The 20660-nt window shown below is 38.9% G+C and overlaps 1 long non-coding RNA gene across 1 annotated transcript in view; it reads right to left on the reverse strand.

Moving 5' to 3' along the window:
- The window catches only part of LOC108514100 (uncharacterized), a 35593-nt gene extending 16991 nt beyond the window's left edge, over nucleotides 1-18602 (reverse strand). Inside the window, exon 1 of the long non-coding RNA XR_001881102.1 lies at nucleotides 18565-18602. This is a non-coding gene — a long non-coding RNA (uncharacterized LOC108514100). The remainder of the gene's footprint in view (nucleotides 1-18564) is intronic.
- Nucleotides 18603-20660: the final 2058 nt, after the last annotated feature.

A 20660-nucleotide genomic window follows, 5' to 3' on the forward strand; every position in this document is an offset into this window, starting at 1 on the left:
TTTTTTTTTTTTTTTGGGGAAAATTTTTCTTTTTAACAGCTTTTTTTTTTTTTTTTTTTTTTTTTTTTTGAGACAGTTTTGTTCTTGTTGCCCAAGCTAGAGTGCAGTGGCATGATCTCAGCTCACTGCAACCTCTGCTTCCTGGTTTCAGCGATTCTTATGCCTCAGCCTCCTGAGTAGCTAGATTCCAGGCACCCACCACCATGCTCGGCTAATTTTTGTATTTTTAGTAGGGACAGGGTTTCACCATGTTGACCAGGCTGGTCTTAAACTCCTGACTTCAGGTTATCTGCCCACCTCAGCCTCCCAAAGTGCTGGGATTACAGGCGTGAGCCACTGCACCTGGCCTGATATTTTTCAGTTGAGAAATGGCTAAACTACATTATGTGTTAGTATTTTCCCTTAAGGGAAATTAATAACAATACCTGTTACTAAAGAACACATTTTGCTTGGCACTGTCTAGCCACTTGTGTCATTTTTTCAGTTGGAGAAAGTCAAGCTATTAATAAGTGAAAATTTTCACCAAAGAGAATTCTAGGTTACCAGTGCAAATTGTCACACACTTGACGTCATATATCCCATCTCACCTTCAGTGTGTTAATAATTAACCTCTCCTTGAGTGGATGAAAATACCCCGGACTCAGAAAAACTGGGTGTTATACAGGCGCTATCATCAGTCCTCAAATCAACCCTTGTAAGGTAGGAAATATTGTATCTCTTTTTCTAGATGAGGAAACTGAGTCTCAGAAAGTTTCAGGGATTTACTAGAGGCCAAGAAACTAGGAAAGAGTCAGTGAAGTTTCTAACCAAGACCTATTGTGGTTTCAAAGTTCAGCCTTTACAGATACCATGCTGTTTCTTTTTTAGGATATATGCCTTTGATTTATTCCAAAGTGGACTGAAAAAAAAATTCGTTAGGCTTTGTTGCCTTTTTGGGAGCACTTCAGTGTGCTCTCTCTGTTTTGAATTAAGCTTCGACGTGGAACTAGATAATGATGACTGTTTCTATTTTCTATGACACCTGTGTAAAAATCAGTGGAGGCAAACAATATGATAATGTTCCAATTTCTCCTCTAATATGCCTGCCTATATATGTATTTTTTTGAAAGAAAAACTGGGATGTTAAATGTGAGTGAAATAGCTCTGGCTAGAATTCTGAGTAGTATGATTTCCAGTCTGCCGTTTGTCTTCTGGCTAATTCAAGATTCAGAATTGGTCATTAATAATATTTGAAAAGTAGAGGCCTGACATTGATAGTATTTGAAAATTATTAGGTGTTTAATAGACACAGAGCAACAAATACTTAATTTTCAGGTTGCTAGTGAACATACTTGAGGTTTAGCTCCTTTTTTTCAGACTTTGCTTGTCTTCCCTATTACCTGATCCTTTTTTACATTTTGTAAATTAGAATGGTGCTACCCTTTTGTGCATCTCTAAGGGTGATATGAAAATTGGTTTACCTTTCTTTAGTGGACACTATGAATTAAATGGTAAAGGACCTATAGGTAGGCTAGATGGTGAGGCAAAGCTGCTCTGGGATGAGGCTACTAGCTCTGGGGTCAGAGGCTCAAGACCTTAACTCTGCCACTTACTAGCTACGTAAACTTGGGCAAGTCACAATCTCCTAGAGCAGTGGTATCCAATGGAGCTTTCTGCTGTAATGGAAATACTCTATGTCTATGCTATTCAATATGTTAGGCATGACACCTATGTGGCTACTGAGTACTTGAAATATAGCTAGTGTAATAGAGAAGCAGAATTCAAACTTTTATTTAATCTTAGTAATTTAAATTTAAATAGCCTCATGTGGCTAATAGTTAACTTATTGGAGAGTGTAGTCTTGGAGCACCAATCAACAAGCTCATGAATTAGTGATAAAAATGATTTCTTGCAATACTTCAGAATATAGCTGTGGGCTTAAATAAGATCATATATGTAATGTGATTTGTGAACTCCTCAAATATAAGTCATTAATATAATACCAATGATGATGATATCAGTAATGGTCACTGCTTGTACATAGGGCACAAACTAGAAAATCTCAGGTTACCAAGCTTGAGCTTTAGAACTGGCTTCTACTTTTCTCCTTTCCATAGTTGTGTGGATCTGTGATCCGCACTTCCTGGGGGCAGATGGCAGCCATTGCAAGCTTAATGTACTGTGGGGGGACCAAAGTAGATAAAAAGGCAGGGAGTCCAGAGAATTAGATTCTAATTGTAACTCTGCCATTGACTAAGTGTGAAATCTTGGCTTCTGCTAAAGCTCCAGGAGCCAATTTTCTATAAGCTTTGACCAAGAAAGTTCTCCTAATGGTTTACAGGCTCATAAAGTGTTATCAAAAAAGGGATCCCAGAGGTTATCTTAACCAGTCCTTTTCTTTTTCTAGGCGAGAATGGTGAAGGCTACAGATAGTAAATGACTTGCCCAAGATCTCTTGACTGGGTGGTGGGAGAATCAGTCCTGGGATGCAGGTCTTTGTCTCCTTGCAACTGTACTCCAGGCTGTCACTGTCTGCTATCAAGGCAGCGGGGTGGGGAGAGCCACTGTTTAATGCCATTGAAGATAGATAGTAAATTGGTTATCACATATCCCCACTGGACTTAATCACAATTCTATAAAAGCTGTGTAAACCCTACTGTAATTAGCTTAGCACCATGAGGGAGATTCGTTCATGCAGCACACATTCCATTAACTAGCTGTGCAACTCTGCTTCTACATTTGTAAAAGAATGGGGCCGGAAGAGTCAATCTCCAAGGTCCTATCCGGATCTGAAACTCTGTAGTTCTAAAACTCATGCACTGAATTTTTAAAAATTGTAAATGAATTTTTGGTTTATTTATGACAGTAGTTCCTATGAATATCTGAAGAGCAAAGATACATACATACATGTGTGAGTCATATTATTCTGTCTACAGATATTATTTGGTGAACACATGGATCTGCAGACTTCTTGTGAAAACTCCACAGTTTTGGAAGGGCCTGGAATCTGCAGGTTCATGTTGCTGGTCTAGAGGGGCACTGTTCTCTGGGGTCTAATACGGAATCAACTAGGGTTTTATTTTTTGGAGTATCTGACATGTTTCTGTCCTTTTTCCCCCAAGCCAGTTGTTAGAGCTCCCAATCATGATTTTATATTTTTAATTATAAATTTTCGAATATATACTACATGCACAATACAATATTTAGCGTTGTATAGAAGGGGACATGATAAAAAGATACTTTTCCCCAGGCACCACTTTTAACAGTAGGACCACCAACTATCACGTTTGCCCTGTACTGAGGGGTCTTCTGGGAAATGGAAGGTTCAGTGCTAAAACTGAGAAAAATCTCAAGTAAATCAGAACAAATGTGTCACCTTGCCAGGTTTCCTGATGCACCCAATTCCTGATTGATGATCTAGCACCCATCTTAGCAGTTTCCCCGACATGGAATTTCAATGGACACGAAGCAGTCAGTGTTCAACATTTTTCTCAATGACATCTGAAATGAGTAAAACTCACCACTCCAAAGGAAAGCATCTCAAAGCCTTTGAATATTTCATATCCTATGAGTTTTGGAGGAAAGGGGACAAGTGTTAAAAACCAGACCAACTTATTCAAAAGAAATAGAATCTATATGGCAACTACAATTGTGCAACTAGTGATCTCTAAAGAGTTGAGAAGATTTTATGCACGAGAATACATTATTACTTGATGAAACCAGCCTCCTAAAGAAAAATCACGGGACTCATTTAAAACTCATTTGTTGAGAGGTTTGAAAATGGATTAAAATTGACTTCTGCTTTCAGTAACACTAAATAATGGAATTAAATAAGGATCTCGAGTTGACAGGGCAAAAAAAGAAACCAATATAACCTAATAACTCCTTTCCATTTTTAATTTCTATAATTTTATGTTTGGGAATAATGGTAATGCTTTCCATTTCTGAGGGGTGAGCAGTTCATTCTAGAATGTGAATGATGTACATTCCTTAATATTTTCCCCAAAATGAAGCTTCTATTTACCTTTTAAAATTTCATATGTAAGGTTTTCAAAATATTCCTCTGTTTTATTGAAAAGAACACAAAATTTTGTTTTTCCTTTAAACCAACTTATTCAAATCACCATATATTCATGGAGTAGCTATTATGTTTAAGGGACTATTCAGAGTGCTGTGGGAAATACTAAAAATGATTAAGAGATTCCCTGCCCTCAAGGAGCTTAAATTCAGGTGTAATAAGTACCCAAACAGCTCTAAAAGCAGACAACATAAAATAATTGTCATAAAGGAAGTTTAATAAGGAAGGGCTAGTACATCTAATTGATGCGTAGGAACAACTTTAAAGATGGAAATAACAATTGAAATGGATCTTAATAATGAGTAGAATTTCGATGATGCAAAGCATTAAACTTTAGGTTCAGGGGACTGTGTGATAAGTATTGTTGGACTGGAGTGTCTGGTATATTGGGAGGGTCAAAAAGAAGTTGGAGCTATTTGAGCAGACCAAGGACAATAGGAAGAATTAGTGATTAAATTCCTCCGTCAATAGGGAGTAAATGCAGATTGCAGGGCAGAGGCATGATACCCTCAGACCTGCATTTCACTGTTTTTCCTCAGCACTGGTTTACAGCATGAATGGGAATGAAAAGAGCATAGTAGAGATGGAGACCAGGAGATAAGATAAGAAGTGTCGAGAACCGCTGGGCGTGATGGATCATGACTGCAATCTCAGCACTTTGGGAGGCCGAGGCAGGCGGATCACTTGAGGTCAGGAGTTTGAGACCAGCCTGGCCAACATGGTGAAACCCCCTTCTCTACTAAAAATACAAAAATTAGCCGAACATGGGGGTGGGTGCCTGTAATCCCAGTTACTCAGGAAACTGAGGCAGGAGAATCGCTTGAACCCGGGAGGCAGAGGTTGCAGTGAGCTGAGATCACACCATTGTATTCCAGCCTGGGTGACAAGAGTGAGACTGTCTCAAAAATGAAACAAAACAAACAAACAAACAAGTGATGAGAGCCTCAACAAAGGTAATAGGAACAAAAAGGAGGGAGGAATGTGGTTAAAAATCTTCATAACTTGAAGCGCCTGAGTAACAGGAAGTCAAAGGTGACTCAGGTTGAACCTTGACAAAGGGGACTTAAGCTGGTGCTAAAAAAGCAGAAATGGGGGAGAAAGATGAAAGGTTGGATCTTCTTGGAAATTATTTCCATTTGTATTACTTGATGTTGATATTTTCCTTCACATTTTCTCTAATGTTATGTCATCTCTAATTTTAAAATATTTCCTTTTCTTTTAAATATCTTTCCAGCCCCTTGAAGCTAGCATTTTATTGTGGACTTTCTTACTGCTCAGTACTGCATGGACACTTGGTAGTACAAGCTACACAGAGTCTAGATTTACATTGCCCTAAATTAAACGAATTGTGAGCTCTTTCAATCTTTCTTTTACTCCAAGCAAAATATCAAATAGCTTTTCAAAATGTCGATAGGGTAGTTAGGGGAAGAACAGCAATCACAGATTTTAATATAAAAATTGGCATTATACTCCCAACTTTGTTTAAACAGAAAGAACTGTTATCTAATGGTGCTTTCCACCGGGTTCACATCACCCTCACTGCCTTCGATTATCTCCTGAGCTATTGATGCTACCAGATCTAACCCTCTAGCACGAGTCAAAATGCGGAGGGTTTCCAAGAGGCTTGGGAATGTAAATGCTTTTATTTCCTTCCTCTCAGATTGGTAAATATTCCATCAGGTTGACAGCAAAAGTGTTGTCCCAAATAAAGACATGGGCTATTCCCTGACTGCAGTTATTATAGTTGAAATCTTCTCAGTCACAATGGTGGCAGAAACCACTAACTCTCTTCCTGACTTAGTCAAATTAGAAGGTGTTTGTCATTCTTTGCCTGGCTAGCAGGAAATTAAGTTTCAGTGAAGCATTTGGGTCACACCCTTAGTATCTAAGAATGATCTCCTCATAAGATAAGTTTACAGTATTCAGTTGCTCTGGGGCATTACCTTTTGATTACTTTTTTCATAGAGTGAACATGTTTAAGTCAGCTTTAATATTTTACACAGCTGTTCCAGTTTCAAGACCAGCATCGTTTTGAGTCACGTGGCAACCCTGGCGAAGTCTCTAGTAATGTCAGAGGAGAATCTGGAAAAAATTGTCTGAATGGTTTCTCAAAAGTAATCAGTTTTATTTCTTCAAGTGGGCATTGTTTTCATTGTAAAATAGTATCCAGCTCTGACAGGCGTTAAGTGGTGGTGGCTGCCTAATCTTAAATGGAAGCAAAAAAATGAATCTGCCTGCAAAATAATGCCTTTCTACCAACACGTTTTTCTCATTCACTTTTTTCTTTCCTTTCACTGATGACTTTCCAGCTGTTCGTTGGGTCAGGCATAGTTCTTGCCTGTTTTTCTTTGTAGGCTGTTGACTCTCTGGGACTCACATTTCGGTGGCATACTCCTTTTTTTTTCCCTTTGGTATGTTCTCCGACATTTCAACATGCTAAGAAAAGCATTCTACAATTTCCACCTGGGGCAAACTTGGAACATTTCATTCTAAAGTTCTGCTATTTCTAGTTCGTCAAATGATTTTAGAAGCATTTGAATAAGAGTAAAAATCACAGACTGATTGAAGAACCAGCACATCACTTGATTGCTTCTCTCTGTTTATATTTTCCAGCTCACACCTGAATTCCATATAGTTTTCATGGCCATTTAATAACATTTGAAAAATTGCTTTCTCTCTCCTCCCCCCTCCCCCAAGCAGAAAACTACGTGAAGAGAAAAATCAGTAGCCCCATATACCGTTCATCCATTCATTTCATCTTTTGTTGATTTTGTAAGGAAGAAGCTATGTAGGTGCTTAGCTTTAACTTTATAATTAAAATTCAGAATATGATACAATTATCTCTGTGTTGTATTAATGCACGTCTGTGGTTTTTCAGGTAATTGACCATTTAAATTTGACAATTGTGATCCATTCCAAAAATATTTGTACTGTCCATTTCCCTATTTATTTCCCATATTCCTCTGTCCCTGAAAAATAATCCGTTGTTATTAAGGAGAAGCCATATGAGCATTTGGAGCCCTCCTACCCTGAGGGTGATTGGGAAGTCTGTACTTTCATTTTTATTTTACTTTTTTATACTTTGCACTTTACAGTGTGATTCAAAGTTGCCGAGTCAAATGTAATCTTTGTACTTACAAATAAATTCAAACAGCTTTGAAATTGTTTGTCACAATTTTCATTTGGGCCCTTAGAATCTTGCTTTCTTTTTGTAAAAGCCACATTTTGCATTCATAAACCATTGCATGTTGCTCATTTAACCCTGTTCCCACGCTCCACTCCAAATGCATTACTGAGTGACCCCGCATGTCAGCACTATAGCATTGTACAGTAAATAGAGTGTTTTGCTTCATAAATCAAGCATAGAACTTATAGCCAACTTCAGCATAAAAAAGTCACTGAAATAATATGGCCCAGCTGCAGGAGAGAGACATTGTATTCATAAAGCTAGCCTTAAATTACTGACATTTAAATCCAGATTTGACAAAGCTAAGACTATTTTGGAGGATTCTGAGTAATCCTCATGAAATTCCAAATTTTTCTTTTGTTGTTTTGAAGGATATTCGTTTTTGAAAGGATAGGTTAGATTCCATCCTCCCCACAGTTATCTTTGATGGTATCAGCAAGGCACTCTTGGGTGGCCAGTTCACATAATCATCCAAGTCACTTTGCAAATCATTTATTTTTTCTTTGGGAACCTGCTCTCTGAGGCATAGCTCTCTGATATTATTGTGTCAATCAGCAGCGAAATGCAAAGGTGATTTGAAAAAATCAGGTTCGGGTTTCTCCCCCATCTAAATCAAATTGAACACTAACGTCTCATTGAGGATGTCCAAGGATAGAAAGTAATTTTATTTTGAGAAGCAATTTGTATTTCTCTGTTGGAAAAAAAAGAAAGTCGAAAAGCCCGGCAATCAGCCAGACTTCCAGCTTTCACTGTTCTCTGTTCATTTTCCTTATAGGTAGCAGTTTTGAATTCAAAATTTAAAAATACACCAGAAGAACACATATTTACAGTGCTCTCTCTGAAAGCATGCTTTGAAAATCACCTATAACGGTAACAACCTGTCATTGGAGAATTGTGAACAGACTGGCTAGTTTAGGCCATAATCTTTCTAGCCAACGCAATTTGCTGAAGAAAATTAAAATTATTCTGTTTTCCCATTAAATTTCACTCTCCCTACCTCACCAAAAAATCTGCTTTTTAAAGCACAAAACTAAATGCTTACAACAAACATAATTAAAATAGTTTAAGAATTAATGAGATATATGAAAAGTGATGTCTTTATCTTATTTTCATGCCAGCAGATTGATATGCATTACCCACTTTGTTAAAACATTTATCTAGTAACTATAACATGAGTTTGACCTGATTTTTTTTTTTTTTAATTTAATGTCCTTACTAACAGGTAATTTCTTTGTTCACCCAGGATAGAAGAATGCAACTGAATTATGTTCTTGAATAAATTGCCTTCTGGAATTCAACTACTTCTTTTGGAAAGTAGCAATATCTTCAAATTAACCTCAGTTAACACGAATGGACTAAAAAAATTGTTCAAGAATTTATGTAGTTCAAAAATTGTCAGATTTGTGGAAATGAATAATGTGTTTGGATTTTTGGAAGACCTTTACAAATTTTGAACCTCCTGCAGTTCCATTTGGTGTAAAGAATTATACTGTAAACAAGGGGCTCCATCTGTACTTTTGAAATAACTATTCAGTTTTCCATTTCAGTGCTCAGACAAATTGACACGACAAACTGAAAAGCAGAAGTTAGTGTTCAAAGAAGTTCAAGAGTAAACATTTAGTCAACTCGTCTGCTCAGATTGAGAGAGATTCAGTGCACAGGAGTCTACAATTCTGAATGTAGGTTCTAGAATGGCAATGAAGACTGTCAGGGAGTGGACTTTCCAGTTGCCTCAGGTCACATCTAAAATATGAATCTATCCATAGGGCCCTAACATTTCTAGGTATTTTATATGCATTTTGCCACACTTAGGAATGAGAAGAAATATTTGTATTAAAACTTTATTTGCTAACTTTAGCTTTTTTTCTGCCCCTTTCACTGCTGACTTCAGGCTACTATTTGGTCTCCATATTTGGCTAAGGGAATAAGAAATCACATTTCTAGGAAGCAGACCAAGGTGACAACAGCTGTCGGGAACTTCTTCCATAGAACCCAGCAAGGGAAGTTATACAATGCTGTTTGAGTCATTATTTCAATTCAGCTCAACAGGAAATTACAGATCACCAATGCATAAGGTTTTATGCTAGGTGCTCTGTGATCTGCTTATAGCAGGAGCTGTCATGTTTAAACCAAAATTTAGGTAAATATAAATGGAGAGGGAGGAGAGCAATAAGTCCAGACTCCCACAGAACATTTGGTGCATGTCATTCTCCTGATCTCAACTTTTTTTTTCCCTAGTGCTTTCTATTTAGGCCTATTGCTCCAGGATTTGGGGTCCAGTCCCAGTTTCTCTTACGATGCCCAAGAGTCACGCATGCCCCAGTCAGACATGCATTCTCATTGTGTCTGCATGAAGTCTTGCACATCCTGTGAGAGACTATTCTCATGCCTCTTGCTTTTCAGTAATACACGTTCTTCTCATTTCCCATTCTTTACATGCTCTCTCCTTTCAGGGCTAATATAAAGCTTCCATTCTTGGTGCAATCATGCCTGCAGTACTGCATAGTGTGGCTGTACTCTCCTTCCACATCTTACAGCACGTATGGTCTCTACCATTAATCTGGAATATACCACGCATACCCTGGCATCGTGATCTATCTTGTAATATGTCTATTTTTCTCTCCAACGAGATCATGTGTTCTCTGAGAAATCACAATGTCTTTTTGTTCCCTTTGGCCTGAGTACATAGTAGGCTCTCAAGGATATTTGGCTGATTTAACGATGAAGCATTGTGTGGGAGTCTGTGAAATTGGATAAGTTAATGTGGTACATTCCCATGGCAGTTAATCTGTGCAGATTTGTGTTGGATTAAATTCATCAAACTTAGATAAGACTCTTTCTGCTACTGACTGGTGCAGTATTATTTCTTCCAGATGAAAAGACAACTAAATTTAAACCTCTCTAAAGTGTGGAATGCAATTGAAAGCAACTTAAATTCTGAAAACGTTTTATTTATTACAAGAATACCATTAAATTTCTGAGGTTGTCCCGCTCAGGGGAACATTTAATAATTTATTTAACAGTTAGATTATCTCCATGCAATGTCCTAAAAGAGATATCAAGGAAACTCTGGATGAGGATAAGGGATGGGAAATAGCATTGAATCCATGATTTTGGCATTTCATTCTCCCTGACAACCCTGCAAGGTGGATGGAATTATCTTAATTGTATGCATGAGAAATCAAAAATTCAATTGTTAAATTAATTGTCCAAGGTACATAGAGACAATTCAAGTCTCTCTGTTTTTTATGTCTCTTGTCCTACACCATCACTGCTGCAATAAGAAAGCCCGCGCTGTTCTGATAATTGGGTTGATGTCTCATCAAAACTTCTCATTTCGTTCCAACAGGAACATTGCCAGAATTTTCCCCTATGTGTGGTGCTGTGGCATTTCTACAGATTTGGGATGTGGGAGTGATTCTGTTGCAAGGCAAATGTGGTTTGATTCATCCGGTAGGATAAAGCCTTTAGGTAGAAGACTTCAGAGTCTTCCTCAATTATGTTTTTCCCCTTGACCAAAGCTTGCAGCTCTGGGCAGTAATCTGATAGGTTACTTGGTTCTGTGTGAGAGGCTGTTAAGTCTGAGGGGATGGAACATCAAGACAGGTATCCTAGAGAGGGCCAGGATGATCACTAATGAAGAGCTTGCATATGAAGCTTCAGCAGACAAAGTTAGACCAGGGAGACATTTGGTCTATATTTTGCACTGGACCTGTCAGTGCTCATCCATCACACCTCTTATGGGTAGCAGTGCTCCTGTAGTTTGTCTGTGGTCATCTCATGGTTTTTGTTTGTTTTGATCATGTTTTGCTTTCATAGGTCTCCCTGGAGTGGACTTGATTCTCCACTTCCCTTTCCTTTCTCCTTTCTCTGATCAGTACAAAGCTAACTTTGTTTATGTTCTAAGTGGCTCTTCATTTTTTCATTTACCAGCTCTGTTGATGCCCTGTCAACTCTGCTAGACTTGCTGTGGTAGTCTCACAAGATGGCTGCCACAATTCTTCCTTTCCTTCTATGCATGTGACACTTCTCTCCTTACAAATAAGGCCTAGACCCTTCCCCTGAAATCTGGCCTGGCCTTGTGACTTGCTTTAGTCAATAGAATGTGAAAGAAGTGATACTGGACAAGTTCTGATCCCAGCCCTCAAGAGGTCTGGAGGCTTCCACTTTCTTTCTTGGAAGCCAGCTCTATGTAAAAACTCGAACTGCCTAGAGATCACCATGTTGTAAAACAGGCCTGGCTAGCCACTTGGAGAGACCTTGTGGGAAGAGAAAGAGAAATAGAAACTCAGCCGGCTCCCGTTGTTTCAGCCATCACAGCTGAGGCACCAGACGGCTGAGTGAAGGAGCCATCTTGGATCTCCCAGCAACCGTCATGGGGAGCAAAGCAACCACTCAGCTAGGCCTAGAATAGATTATGAAATTGGAGAAATAATTTTTTCGTTGTTTTAAGCCACTGAGTTTTGGAGTGTTTTGTCATGCAGCAGTAAATAATTGAAACAGTTGTTTAAAGCATGCATCCATAATCCACTGTGATATTCTAGAGCTGTGTGATACAATATGGTATTAGCCAAACGTGGTTGCTTAAATTTAAATTAATTAAAACTAAAGAAATGTAAAAATGCAGTGTCTCAGTGTCTCTAGCCACATATGAGGTGCTCAGTAGCCTTTGTTTTGGAAAGTATACATGAAACCTTTCCATCATGAAAGAAAGTTCTGTTGGATCATAGTCATTTTCCTTTTTCTGGAACTGTATGTTACTTATTTGTCAAGAAATATCAGTCCTAGGAAATTAGTTCAGTGGAGCACAAGGCTTTTGTAAGGAGTAGAGACAGCTCCTCTGGCACAGGTGCACAGGAGCCAGGCTAGGTGTCAAATATCAGGCCAAGATGGTCTGCCCTTAGCCTGTAGGCAGTGGGAGCAAAGGTTTTTAAAAGATGGAGATGACCTCAGCTTCCAAATATGTTCTTAGGGAAGGTGAATCTCATGCAACACAAATTTACCTGGGTTCTACACCGAAAGGACCTCTCTTAATTTTGTTAGTCATTTGTTTATCCAAACTTCTCTTATTGTCAACTGTTGTTTATTTCTTCAATTATAATTTTAACTCACCCTCCTGGGGGTAGGGTAGGAATAGAATCAAGCCTATTTTCTGTCAATGGAGTAATTTGGCAACTCATTATATCTCGACTTAATAGAATTGGCATAAAACACAACAAAAGTCATGGTGCTGTTTAAAATATTACAGTTTTCCACAACATCACTGATAAAGATACATTTTTTACATCTTCTGTAGGCCAATAAAATACAAATCTCAATGTTTTTTGCTATGGGTTCTCTCATTATTGTTTTAACATGAAGTAAAATAAATGTTCCTTATCTGTGTTGAAACTAAATCACAAACAACCTGGTCTAATATCAAACAAAGAACATAAAATAATTATATTGAATATATATATTATTATAACTATTATAACTAAAAGAAAAGTTATATTTGAGTAGTTCGGTTTTGTAGTAATTCTCTTTTTGTAGAATGTGACATAAATCAGCTTATCTCAATTAAAACCAAATAGATTTCTAATAGCATAAACTGTAGGCCTCCTTCAATATATCTGTTTACTATTTTAAAAATAATAGTGCAACAGGGAGCTGGAAAGCTTTTGGCTTCCTCACTTTGAAGGTGCAGATGTTGATCTTGGTATTGGTTTATTCTCTGGTAAGTGCGGTGACCATGGACAGGTTCCATCACCTATTAGATATGTCTGTAGGAGGACCCCAAGGTCCCTTCAGGACTGCGTTCGTTGATTCCACACTTTCTTATAAGCTCTTCCAGCTTGAGCTACTGAAAAAAAAAAGATTCTTTTGACTCAAGATGTTACCAAAGTATATAAAAAAAAAGAACACTACAACTCTGCTATTCCTCCCATTGGGACCTGATTCTTTGCTCCCCAAATTAAAAAAAAAAAAATCAGGACTGAGTGCGAAGACCCACTGGTTCCTAAAATTTATCCCACCATGGTTAGTTTGGGAGTGGTTAAAAGGAAAGAAAAAATAGAACATTTCTTTCTCAAAAAATATTTTTCTGTCTCTGACTCCCTGCCGTGCTCTCATTTTAATGTGTTGGTGGCTAGGTCATTTTCGTTTTTTCTCCCAGATCTTCATGATTGCAGCTACCATATTTATGTAGAGTATCTGCAGAGAATTCTCTCCCACACAGCTAAGAAGAATTTTTGTTCTCAAAGCCATTTGTTGAAGTAACCATATGGATATGTCTCCCTCCTGTTATTCTGGTCTTGGGACTTTTTCTTCTTTACATTCATCCTTGCTGCCTTCATTCTGTCCATCCACCCATCCATTAGTCCATAAGACACACATGAATTATAGACCTATGCTCATGACACTTCTGTAGGGCTATGAGAAATGAAAGATCATGCAGAAGTATCTTCTCCTGAATAGGGCAGTAAGGTAGCTGGAAAGATTTCCAAGTCTTAACTTTGGAGGTGTAGATGGAGATCCTGGTATTGGCTTGTCCAGTGTAAGTTTTTTGTCTTTGGACAGGTTACATCTCCTGTAAGATATGTGAAGGGCGTTGGCAAAAGAGTGGAGATTATCTTGCCCTAGAAGGAGAGAAGCCCAAGAACAGCCCACAAGAGGCTGTCCCTCAGCTCAATGCACTGATGCTGGGTGACTGTGGGAGTGACAAAGGGCAAATTAGTTCCTCACCTGAACCCTCGTTACTCATTGTACTTTGTCCTTATTTCCATAGGCACCAGAATTCTTTTTCTATTTCTGCCACCTTCCCTTTATCTTGCTTCATCTATGGCTACTGGAAAAACAGTCATCCTTTATTGCTCTCAGATGTATATCATCTATAGGTATATCTATCAGCTATATGCATAATGCATCATGTAAAAAATAACTATGTTGAAAGTAGGACGCAATAGATCTGCAGGACTGAGTAAATCTCATACATTAGAATATTTTCTTTGCAGTGCCTTATAAATCACAATGATCTCAAATGTTCAGTGGAAATATCAATAAGTCTGATAGAGCTATTTGAACATGAAAGTCAAATTAAATATTCTAATTGTTGATTGGTAATATTTGCTGGGCACTTGCTACATGCCAGGTATAATGCTAACAGTATGAGAGGCATTATCTTATTTAATCCTCTTGACAAGCCTAGGAGGTAGGTGTCAATATCATCCACATGTTTCAAACAGAGAAATTGCTATTCAGTAACATAACCAAGTTCTTACAGCTAAAAGGATGCTAAGCCAAGAGTCAAACCTAGTCAGGGTGGGTCCAGAGTTTCTCTCTTAGCCATCTTGTCTCTTTGATCCATTAAAAGCAAGCAAACAAGCAAACAAACAAACAAAAAGCTTCTCTGTCATCTCCTGCTCTCCACCCATAAGAGGCAACATTAAGACTCAGGTTTATTGAGAACCATGCCTATGCTCAGAAAATCCATCATGATTGTCAGCACAGAATGCTTTCATTCTGACTAGATGATCATCGAACAAGTCCTTGGAGGGCCACATGAGACCTTGATTCTGGTGTAAGCTCAACCACCGACCAGCTTCGTGACCATCTCTGAGCTAATGAGCCAAACAACTGTTTTTGTTTCCTCTCTTTATCTGTTCATATGACTTTTTTCCTTCACATTTTTCAGCTCACTGTTTTGAAAAGTTGTGACTTGATATATGCAGCCTCCTCTTTCTCATAGATTCTCTCTGTCTAGTCAGACCCTAAGCTCCTGTAGGCAGGAACTGTCTCTTGTGAGATCTGCACCAGCACCTAGTGTTGGAGAGCTGGAGTGAATTAACTGTTTCGAGATAGTATCTTTTATTTTCTCCATCAATACCTGTCATAAGCATACCTCCCTCTCAGATGAAGAAAGAATTTTGGTGATAAACAATAATTAGTAGATCCCCATCAAGAGTTAGAAGAGGAAATCCAAAAAGCAAACAAACAAAACAGCAAAAGTAATTAAGAGTTGTCAGGCAAGTATCAGGAAGAGGTTGCAGCCCCAGCTGGATGGACGCAGCTGGTCAGAGGCTGGAAGGAGCCCACAGCTTGGGGAGATGGAGTGTATGAGTGAGGAAGGAGAAGTGTCACCCTCGAAATGGACACATGAGGACAGACATTCATGACTTCATTTGAAAACATTTATTTATCACACCTTATATGTTACTAATATGGATTGGCTGCATCCCCCCACCCCCAACAAAATCTCATCTTGAATTCCCATGTGTTGTGGGAGGGACCTGGTGGGAGGTGGTTGAATCAGGGGGGCAGGTCTTTCCTGTGCTGTTCTCGTGATAGTGAATAAGTCTCACAACATCTGATGGTTTCAAAAACAGGAGTTCCCCTGCACAAGCTGTCTCTCTGTGCCTGCTGCCATCCATGTAAGATGTGACTTGCTCCTCCTTGCCTTCCACCATGATTGTGAGGCCTCCTCAGCCATGTGGAACTGTTAAGTCCATTAAACCTCTTTCTTTTGTAAATTTCTCAGTCTCATGGTAATTCTTTTGTAAATTGCCCAGTCTTTATCAGCAGCGTGAAAACGGACTAATACAGTCATGTACTGAGCTACAAGGATAAATAAGACACAGCCTGGTTTTCTGAAGGCTTACATCTGGTAGGGAAGAGAGAGATCTAAATAAAATCAATCAATCAGAAAGATAAATAAAATAAAGAGGGTACAGATTAACCTGGAGACACAAATGAATGATCTGCTTCATGGTAGAGGTCAGGCCCGAGAAGCGTGGAGAGTCCTGAGGTTTTCACCTGGATAAGAGCAGGAGGTCATTCTGGTACCACATGAACCTAGGAAGCTGGCTGGCACAGATACTTGGCTGCCGGGACTTGCAGAGTTGGTTTCAGCTAGAGTACCAGGTGCTGTTGGTGGAGTTCACAAAGATTGGGATGGGGGTATTTTTGGGTTCCATATGTCAGTACATAGGTCAGGAAGAGCAGATAGAAAAGAAGGAATTTGGCAAAATTATACAGATAGTCTTTCATTGCATCAAAACTTGTTTCTTCTTTTTTTCCTTAATTTCAGTAACAACAAACATTTATGGGGCATTTCCTGTATGTTGCACACTGTGCTTAGCTCTGCACATGTAGTAAGGGTTGTTTTGCAACCTACTCTATGGTAGGAAGCTGGGAAGGATTCAAGGAAGGTGACATTACTTTGTAAACTGAAGGACCTGAAAATCTGTATGCAAAGACAAGAGCACAAGCAAAAAATAACTAGACAATGCTATAAGAAACTGCAGAGTTAACTGCTGCTGCATCCTGAAAGTAGCAAGTTAAATAGGGGTACTTTGCCTCTGCAAAAGGACATCTTTGCAACTTAACATAGTTTTCATCTCTAAACACTGGACTGCTCTACGGGGCCTGAAGCAACATGGAGATTTGCTTAATGAACATACTGCAGACATAGGAGCTAAATGGTATTTATTAGTTTTACTTGTCCCTCCTATATTAACAAGTAATCACATGCTGATGCCAGAGGGTTCAAGGATGAATGAAGTCTAGAAACTGACAGGACATAAATAGTTAACAGTAAAACCTTGGGCCCTCTCTGAACCTTTCAAGGCAGCCAGTAAATTGAAAGCAGCAGTGAGAAAACAGAGCCACTTCTGCTCACCCGTGGAAACAGTCAAGCTGCCACAATTTGCACAAGGTGCAACTAACAGATCAGCCTTGCAGAGGACCCGGTACACGCTGCACATTGCGGCGGTCTCACCTGGGTCATAGAGTCTCTGCCTCCCAGCTGGGCTGAAGGAATTAGCTTGCACACCAGAATATTAATGTCAGCATCTTTTATCACATGAGTTGGAGATTTGCAACCATTTGAAAAAACCACCAACTCTGCTTGTGATTATCTGTGATTTAGAGAAAGGGGCAAAGTTATCATTGAAAAAAAAGTCTGTCATCAAATGTGTTGATGGTAGCCTCTGTATAAGAAAATGTCACTGAAAGCACTTGGAATGCTTTCTTATTTAAAAGCTATCAAAACAACGTAAAATTAAACAAACCAAAAATTAAATACACCCAAAATTCTAGAAGGCGCTTTAAAAAGAGAATGAAAGGGATACTTCACCACTTCTACCCACCCCCCACAAATCCAACTGGCTATGAATTGGATATCAATGTAGACAGAGACACATCATAAAATATTTTGGGATTGTGTGCTGCTATTTGGTATATGTTGCCCGTCTTGTTAGGATTGGGTGACAGGCCAAACAGGAAGACTCAGGGAAAGGTGGAGAGTAATGGGATAGGGTTAAACTAGGGGTAAGGTAGGACTCAGGACTCACCCAGTAGGTAGAGTCTTGCTTTCCGCCATGGTCAGGACTCAGGGCAGCAGAAACCAACAAAGTCCAACAGAGAGAAGCCAGCTTTGACACTGGACAAGGTCTTCTTCAGGTACGAAACATCTCCTACTTTTAGGACACAGATAATTAAGAACCCAGCCTCAGGTGTCTCAAGTTCTTACTTTCCTGTCACCAAATCCCAAAGTCAAAGCAATTTCTCCCTATGCTTCACAGATGCTGTCCGAGGGTGCATCAAAGTCAACAAGAAACGTGCTGTCTGTCTTCTGGCCATGACCATTGTGAGACAGCAGGATGTTCTCATTATACACTCAGTGATGGTAAAAGTCTGTGCCAGTAAAACCTGTTACAACACAACTATCATGGATTTTTTTTTTTGAGACAGAGTCTCACTCTGTTGCCAGGCTGGAGTGTCATGGCACAATCTCGACTCACTGCAACCTCTGCCTCTCGGGTTTAAGTGATTCTCCCGCCTTAGCCTCCTGAGTAGCTGGGACTACAGGTGCGTGCCACCATACCCGGCTTTTTTGTATTTTTCATAGAGACAGGGTTTCACCTTGTTGGCCAGGATGGTCTCGATCTCTTGACCTTGTGATCCACCTGCCTTGACCTCCCAAAGTGCTGGGATTATAGGTATGAGCCACCACGCCCAGCCTGCAGTTTTCTTTAAAAAAAAAAAAAAAAAGACTTCAAAAAAAAAATTCTGCTATAACTTTTCTCATATGAATACTTTTTGTCTTAAGATCTTAACCTAGATAAATCATTTCCTTAAATACTTCATAAAGTGCGATGTTTAGTGCCTATCATGGTATATGTCTTCATTGAATCCCTCTCCAACTGCCCTTGGCCTCTTTAGGGATCTCTGCTTTGTCTTCTCTTATTTGTTACCCATGTTTTTTTAATGTGCTAATAACTAATGATATGTTCTGCCTTACCTCACCTGACACTGGAGAACACCTGCATCAGCACGTACTCACCTTTTTCCCATCCACAGAAGACAGCAGTTCTGTACACTGCAATTCCCTGTGATGTGCTCAACTTATAGACTGTGACACTTTAAGAGGCAAGTCAGTCCTAGTCTCATAATGCCACACCATTGTGTGTTGGCATTGTCATTGAGAACTCTTCCCTGCCTGATCTTCCAGCATGTCAGTCAATATTCATTAGCCAAATGTAAGCTGAGTGTCTGTTAAACACTCAGTGGCAGGCACTAGATGATATTCACCCGCATGCTGGTAACATGGTAACATGGAGTCAAATAATATCTAGTGCCCACCATCAGAGAGTGTTAGGTAAAGACAGGCACAGAAACAGTTGATCCTAGTGTCATGGTAGTGACATGCACAAATGTTGTGCACTGTATGCTATAATGCCCGGCTGAAAAGCTTCGCTGTAGAGATTGATGGGACTCTGCTGATCTGGCTATCGAAATGTTCCTGGATCCTTTTGCTCTTCCTCATCCTTCTCTGTCACCTTGTATAGCCCAGTCCCAAAATTTACTGAGCCAAATGGTTTTCTGTCTTTAAACTCCAAATTCCACCCATCGCTATGGACAGTTGACTTATCTTCTACTTTGCTAAACAATTCCAAGACTCCCTACCAAGATCCCATCCCTTTCCTTCTCTCTACACCCAATAATCTCTTGGACTTCAGCTATCTTCATATCCTTCATGCCTCCATGGTAGGACATCTGCTCTTTCCAAGGCTAATTCCTTCTGATTTCATTGAGTTCTGCCTCCTTCTCTAAGAGCTCACTGTTTAACTAACCCCCATCTCTCCAGTGTTGTTAATTAGTTTCTCTCTGTTGCTTTTTTTTTACACATGTATGTCTTAACCTAAAAATATCCTCTCATGTGCTGAGGGTTTTTTTTAAAAACAATGGTTTAGATTTTTTCTTCCCATCTTACTATGGCAGGTGCATATTATGCCTCTTAAAGGCTCCCAATGTTGTGCCCATACATACATATTTTTTAAAGGAAAGATGAATGAATGAATTCCATGATACCTATAGTTACATAATAATAGTCTAGTGGTGATATAGTAAATAGTGTATAAATTTGGGACTCAGTATTGTATTCTACACATCATCTAAATGACCTTAGGAAAGTTACTTGAATTTTCTCTGCCACAATTTCCTCATCTGCGCAATAGTGATAATGACATTTATCTCACAGATAAGTCCATGAAGATCAACTGAGATGATAGATCTAAATTACTTGACATAGTCATTTTGTCGCAGAGTGAATTCCCATAAATGCTAGTTCCTGCTACTTGAATTTCAGGAAATAATAGTTCACATAGACTAAATGAAGGCCAAAGTTACAGTAGTTATAAAGCAGTTATAGAGACTACTCTGGCCAAAGTATCATATTTGTTTAAGATATTAGAGCAGTACTGGTGAACACATAAGTGACTAATTTACACACAGATATATCATTTTAGTATATACTCAATGAAGTAGCCTATTTTATAATACATTCTTTTGTCTGGGGATTGTTTTGTAGAAGGAGGCAGAGTGAATGATTGAAGCACATTGTTGTTTAACTGAAAATACTACTTTCACCTTATGCAAAAAGAGGCATATTAAATCACTGACTTCAAAAAATGTAAATTCCAGGTCAGTAGAGTCATTTGGCGACAATTGATGCTTTATAGGTCTGGATAAAAAGGAGGTGTCTACTCCTATTTCCAGGAAGAATAACATTTCTAAAAGACTGCCATAAGCTCTCATCTGCAAAATTTCATTGATTTGGGACTTTGTCCTTAGGATAAAAGTAGACTCTTGTTCTCTCTGTTAAGGTGCTAACCAAAAGACAGTAGGCCCACATGAAAAGGAGGCATATTTAACATCTTAACAAAGTACATGGTTTTTAAGCAAGGGGCATTGTATATATTTTCATAAAACAACATATTTGCAATGGTAACATAGGCAGGCATTCTTTAGGCTGAATCTCTATTTCCTTCTCTTATAGCCTTAATTCCCTCTGGGCAACACATGGTTAAATACATTCCGGTTACTACAGGATTTTGAAACTTAAGAACAAGAAAGGAAAACAAGTAAGCAAGCATATAA

The sequence above is a fragment of the Rhinopithecus bieti genome, unplaced genomic scaffold, assembly GCF_001698545.2.
Source record: "Rhinopithecus bieti isolate Rb0 unplaced genomic scaffold, ASM169854v2 scaffold_33303, whole genome shotgun sequence".
Lineage (NCBI taxonomy): Eukaryota > Metazoa > Chordata > Mammalia > Primates > Cercopithecidae > Rhinopithecus > Rhinopithecus bieti.